Below are 6,000 nucleotides of genomic sequence, written 5' to 3'. Positions count from 1 at the left end.
TGTGTGTGTCTGTTTGTGTCTGTCTGTGTTAGTGTGTGTGTGTGTCTGTGTTAGTGTGTGTCTATATATGTGTGTGTGTCTGTGTTTGTGTGTGTCTGTGTTTGTGTGTGTCTGTGTTTGTGTGTGTCTGTGTTTGTGTGTGTCTGTGTTAGTGTGTGAGGCTAATGCTGTTAGCTGCAGCTGAAGGGTGGCTAATGTTAGCTCTGAGATTTCCTTAGAAAGCTTTCAAACTTGCTCTCTGTGCTGTCATATATCACGACGAAGCGAGTTGACTCTGAATATTTTCCTCTCTTCTTTTTAATGCACGTCATGCCGGCTGATATAAATGACTGTTTTGGGGTTTGTGTGGTTTTCTCGCGAGGAATTGTTAGCAAGCTAGCCGTATCAAAACAGACGCTTTGCACTCTGAGCTTTCTCACACATCAGATAAGGCTGCTTTTCACTTCTGCCAGTCTTTAATCCTTTTATTATGGACAGAGATGTGATGTAGGGGAACACTCTGGTTTGCTTTGTGATCTTCCAGAAGTGCAGCATGCAAAATTCGACAAATTCAGCTCACCTTCTCTATGGTTGCACATGTAGGCCCAGTATCTATATATCAAAATAAGTTCCCCTGGAGTGTATCTCATTCGTTTGTCTCAAACAAAGTGGTTGTTTTCTGTTGATTTGTTGTCAGTGTGATTGAGCAGTCGGCACCCAAAGTTTCTAGAACACCGCTGGATGTCATACACATTTGAACTAGGGTTGATGCATATGTGTTAGATGCTTAAGAATGAACAATGTTTTATTTTATTTCTTTATCTTGATTGAAAACAAACAGTCGTTTGCAGCTTTCCTTGTTCAGAAGGGCAGACTTCACATGCATCTAGTTTCAGGGTCAACTTCAAAACTAACATAATCCCTGAGAGCTGATAAAAGGGTGTAAGAAATGTGTTAAGGAATGAGATTTTCCCTGCAGTCAGATGCAATATTTGGAGAAAGTAATGCAGGATGACCCCTGCCTTGCAGTGCTATTGAACTGTCTTCGCCCACCACACACACATGCATCTCACACGCATCCAGATTCGCTGCAGTGTTCTGCATATTAACTATTCTGTTTTATGTTTCGAACTAGAGATGCACCTTAGGGATGCTACGGTGTGATTTTTTTTTTGACGGTGAGATTCCGTCTGAGAAAATAAATAGCGGTAACCGGTTTTACGAATATCTTTCTTTTTATACCACAGCACCGATGCAAAAAATGCATATCATATCACAACTGAACGTCTTAGTGGACGTATTTCTGGGGGAGATGTGGACGCTAAGGGCAGCCTTACAATAAGAACTGCTAAATACACAAAAAATAAATAGGAGGTGTATAATAAGAGACACTCCAATCTAGGGCACGACACCACTTATGCGCATCCCGAGCTCAGTGATGTGCTTCAATGTAACCGGAGTGCTTCAAAAAATAATTGTGGGTGATTGTGATCATTTGTATTGCAGCAATGCTTTAAATAACGAGGATGAAAAGACGCAACTTTTCAAAGTTTACTTGCTGATAGTAACTACATGCGCTGTCTGCACGCTTAAACAAAATAAGCATCTTTTAATAAATCACTTTAGAATCACCACAGCTAAAAATATTAAACTTACAAGTTTGTTGATGGACGACTAGTGGAGCATCCTGTCCCATTTGTAGGATGTGTATCTTTCTATGACTTTTGTCTGCATAATTTACATCCGTCGTCTTCAGGCAGTCTTTTAAATGCTCCCTAACAGCTGAATTAAGTTGCTTTTTATGGCGGATATGAGTTTGGTAGATAGAATTCCTCTGATATATTTTGGAGTTTGTATGTAGTAGCCCCAGTTTGACATGAATTGAAAGGTCACGTTCAGTCCGCAACACCTGGCTAAGCACAACGCGACCACCGTCCGTAACCATAGCAACAACTGCAGTACCCACACAGGCAGAAGAGTTTTCAGATTTAGGCTTACAAAATCTTATGAATAGCTTTACGTTATTTATTTAAACATTATGTGTATTATTTTGCCATGTCTAAATAAAGCATTTCACAGTTTTAACCCTGGATTCTAAATTCTTGCAGTTAAATTAACCGTGACATTTTTCAAGGTGCAGTATGTAAGATTCAGAAACCCTTGTTATTAATGACACCTGTGGCCGTTAAGTGAACTGCAGCCAGCTGCCTGTTGCTCGCGCTCGTGCTCGTGCACACACTCCATATGGACGGGAGCGAGCATCCAAAACAATGATGTAACGTACAAAGAGGCTGAACGTGATTCACCAGCATCATGCTGACTGATGAGGTAGCATAATTAAAATGAACACAGTTATGATTGTTTTACTACAAACTTTGAGACTGTGTATTATATTTGACTCTCCAGTGCTGGAACAGGGCTAAAACAAAGTGTGGATATAGGTCTGACTATGCGAGACTGTAGTTTGAAGTAATCACTTTTCTTTGCATGATACATTGACTGCATTTATACGATAGCCTATTTCGGCGTTAGCTAGCTAGCCAGCTTTATCAATAGCTGTTAGCTAAATTTGGTGGATGATGACAGTAGCTGTTTATAACTGTACATTATAAATATGTTGACACAATTCAGTATTGATGTGATTCCATCACAACTGTCATTTTGATATATCGATGCGCTGTTGGTTTATAATAATAGAATGTATATATTTTCTGTATAACCAAGTTACGTTACACTAATGAATGGGTCTTTTTGCATTATCTTGAACATTGTCTAGCATTCATTTCATGTGTTGTAGTTTACCTTGCTGAATAATTACAGATTACATTGTTTATGTTTACTGTGCAGGCAAGATCAAGTTAGCTACAATGACACAGATCAATCCTTATGGCACTATATTTCACTTGCTTTGCAGTTATGTAAGCTTACCTGTCCAATAAGAAGAAAGCCAATTCAGGGTCAGTTTTGATCCCCAAAACCAAACGAAGGTCCCTCCAGGAATCAAATGCCATGCCGATGTTCACTCTAGTTTTTGCTCGACCATGATCACATTCCCGCTTAGCCAGACGGGATTCAGTAGATAAACTTTTTTTTGGCTTACTCTGAATTTGTGTAGGAGTCGGTGTTGTGCTGGGAGCCGGACGTTTGCTGGATTCCATCTCTAAGATAATGTTACCTAGTGTTGCAGTTTGTCGTCGCTGTGAATAGTGGAAGAGAAGCACTGAGGCAAGGCTCTCGGGAGTGCGCATAGGCAAATGCCACCCGCTCCCTTCGCATGAAAATCAGTCTACAGGCTTTAATAGGCAAACTAGGAAGTCCAGGAAGGGCTCATTTTTTATGTTCCGTTACAAGCCGTTCACACATTGGCAAAAAAAAGGCGAATATTACATGAAAATGGTTACATATTGCACCTTTAGTCACGGTTAATAGTGAAACCGTATAATCGCGGAATCCCTAATTCCCTATAATAATAGGGTGATGCTCACGAAATCTGTCAAAAACATGTCCTGATCATAACTAACCTAGGGCTGTGTATCGATACAGATTTCCTGATTTGATTGATATGAGATTTAGATTTGATTTATTTGGGTATATTTTAGTGATAAGGTCAATTTTGCTTGCATATGAAGAAAAATGATCTCTTAGCTAATGCTATAAATTACACATGGAACCTTCTAACTTGCAACATTACAAAAATATGAATTAAAAAAATATTCAGAAATTTTACAACTGGGCCACAACTATGTTTTTTAATTGCTATTGATTTAACAAGTAATAATAAACAACTAAACTGAAGTGAACTTTAAAGTAAGAGATCGATCTTGGGATTTTAAGAATCAGTATCAAGATTGTTCAAATGAAGATGGCAATTAAAGGAATGTTCTGGGTTCAATACAAGTTAAGCTTGATCGACAGCATTTGTGTCATACTGTTGATTACCACAAAAATTCATTTCGGAACCCTTTTCTTTAAAAAAAATTAAATAGAAAATGGAGGTTACAGTGAGGCACTTACAATGAAAGTGAATGGAACCAATTTTTGGAGGGTTTAAATGCAGAAATGTGAAGCTTTATAATATTTAAAAACAGTTACATTAATTCTCCCGTTAAAATTCCTCTGTTATTTGAACTGTAAAGTTGTTTAAATGGTAATTTTTGCAGTAGTTTTGTTTTTGTTGACATTACATCGTCATAGCAACGAAGATATAAAATTCATCATTTTAAACAGAAAAGGTTTGTGTGATTTTGTCACACTTAAATCATGTTTACACGCATATCCTTCATGTCTTATGGCTACACTACAGAGTATTTTAACAAAAAAAAATTCATTTCCATTGTAAGTGCCTCACTGTAACCCAGATTTTTGCTTTTTTTTTTATTTTTTTTTTTTTATGAAAAGGAGGGGCAAGTCAAAATTTTATTTTGTGGTAATCAATACTATGCTACAAATGTTGTCGATTGAGCTTAACTTGTGAACCTGGAATATTCCTTAAAGCTCATTTTACCCCCAACTCTCATTACCTTAATGCTTTCAGGCATTTTATTTGACTATTCCCATTGTAATCCCCCCCCATTACAGTAAAAAATATATATATTTTTCATTAAAATCAGCTAAATTAAAAGGCAATTGTGTAATGAAAACATCATAATGTCCATCTTTTTTGTGTTGGGGTAAAAATAATTTTGGGGTAAAATGTGTGTAACTCATGAAAATAATGTCAAAATGTAAAAAATCTAAATTGTCCTAATAGGCTTGATTATGAAATAATTAAAATATAATTTATTATTTTTTTCTTTTGATTTTGGAGTGAAGCAGGACATTATCATGGCAGAAAAACGACAGTGATCAATATATGAATTTATATTTTTTTGCCTGTTGTTTTAGAACAACTGTGTTCACTATGAAATCTCCAATCTAGAATTTTAAAATCTTCAAGTAAAATTGGACATCGAAACATTTTACTGTATGAAAACAACAATTTGAAAACACTTAAGTACTTTTGTAACCTGCCATAGTTAAAGAGAAAATTCAATCTTATTTTGAATTAATTGAATTGAACTGGAAAATGGAGCCTAATCTGCTTCCTTTATCAGCTAAACCAGAGAAATATCAATAATAAAGGCACATTTATTAGCCGATAATAATATAGAGACCTATTTATTGTTCTTCTCTTTTTCAGATGGTACAATTCAAAAGGGAAGAGCTAGCTGGTACCATTTTATGAACAGTACATATTGTAAAAGCCAGCAAAGTGATTTCTCTGTATATATGTTGAGGTGGATAGGGTTGAAGTTTTCTGTGCTTTTCTAGATATTAATCTGCTAATGTTTGTTTTGTTTTACACTTCCCTCATGGCAGATGTGTTCTGTAAAACCAGCGTCTCGCTCTGAAAAGGTATCAAGTGGCTTTTCTTCGAAATATGACAGCATTAGGATTTATAGGGAGCTTATTTGAGGCTGCAGTCTCAGTCATGCTGGGCTTACCTGCGTCCAATTTAAAAGAGAAGTAATATTGTAAGAATGTAAGCATCTAAAGTTGAAAGCCGAACATACAGGCCATTATATTAGGGGGTGGGGGAAAAAAATCGTTTCAGTGATGCATCGCGATTCATACTCAAACGATTCTGAAGTTCAGTTTAAATCACGGCAGAGCAGTGGCACACAACAAAGACAGATGTAGAAACAAAGACGCGAGTTAAGTGCATACACTAAAGTCAAGTGAACAAACACGTCAGTTTGCAGACCAGCTGTATCAAACACATTACCATTTGTGCCTGAATGAAACAACGATCACGAAATTCTTTCACAATCCCACGCACATAGCAACGGGAGAGTTTATTCGTGATAACAGGCCAACAAACAACATGAAAGATGAGCTCGCACTCATTATTGCACTGATTTGCACACAACAGGGGAAAACACAGAAGAAATTAATGACGAGGAAGCGGTTCGGGAGATGTTGGTGATGTTTTCATTTAGGTTTTTTTTTTCGATGCCTTTCTCTACTCTTGCGCATTCTCCA

The 6,000-nt window shown here is 37.0% G+C and overlaps 1 protein-coding gene across 4 annotated transcripts in view; it reads left to right on the top strand.

Annotated features, from left to right (window-relative positions):
* Window positions 1-6,000, top strand: part of LOC127438945 (leucine-rich repeat protein SHOC-2) — a 35,184-nt gene that overhangs the window by 1,372 nt on the left and 27,812 nt on the right. The window lies entirely within an intron of this gene.

The sequence above is a fragment of the Myxocyprinus asiaticus genome, chromosome 50 (genome assembly GCF_019703515.2).
Source record: "Myxocyprinus asiaticus isolate MX2 ecotype Aquarium Trade chromosome 50, UBuf_Myxa_2, whole genome shotgun sequence".
Classification (NCBI taxonomy): Eukaryota; Metazoa; Chordata; class Actinopteri; order Cypriniformes; family Catostomidae; genus Myxocyprinus; species Myxocyprinus asiaticus.
Note: the sequence above shows the minus strand (reverse complement) of the source record. Positions and strands in the feature narration are given on the sequence as shown.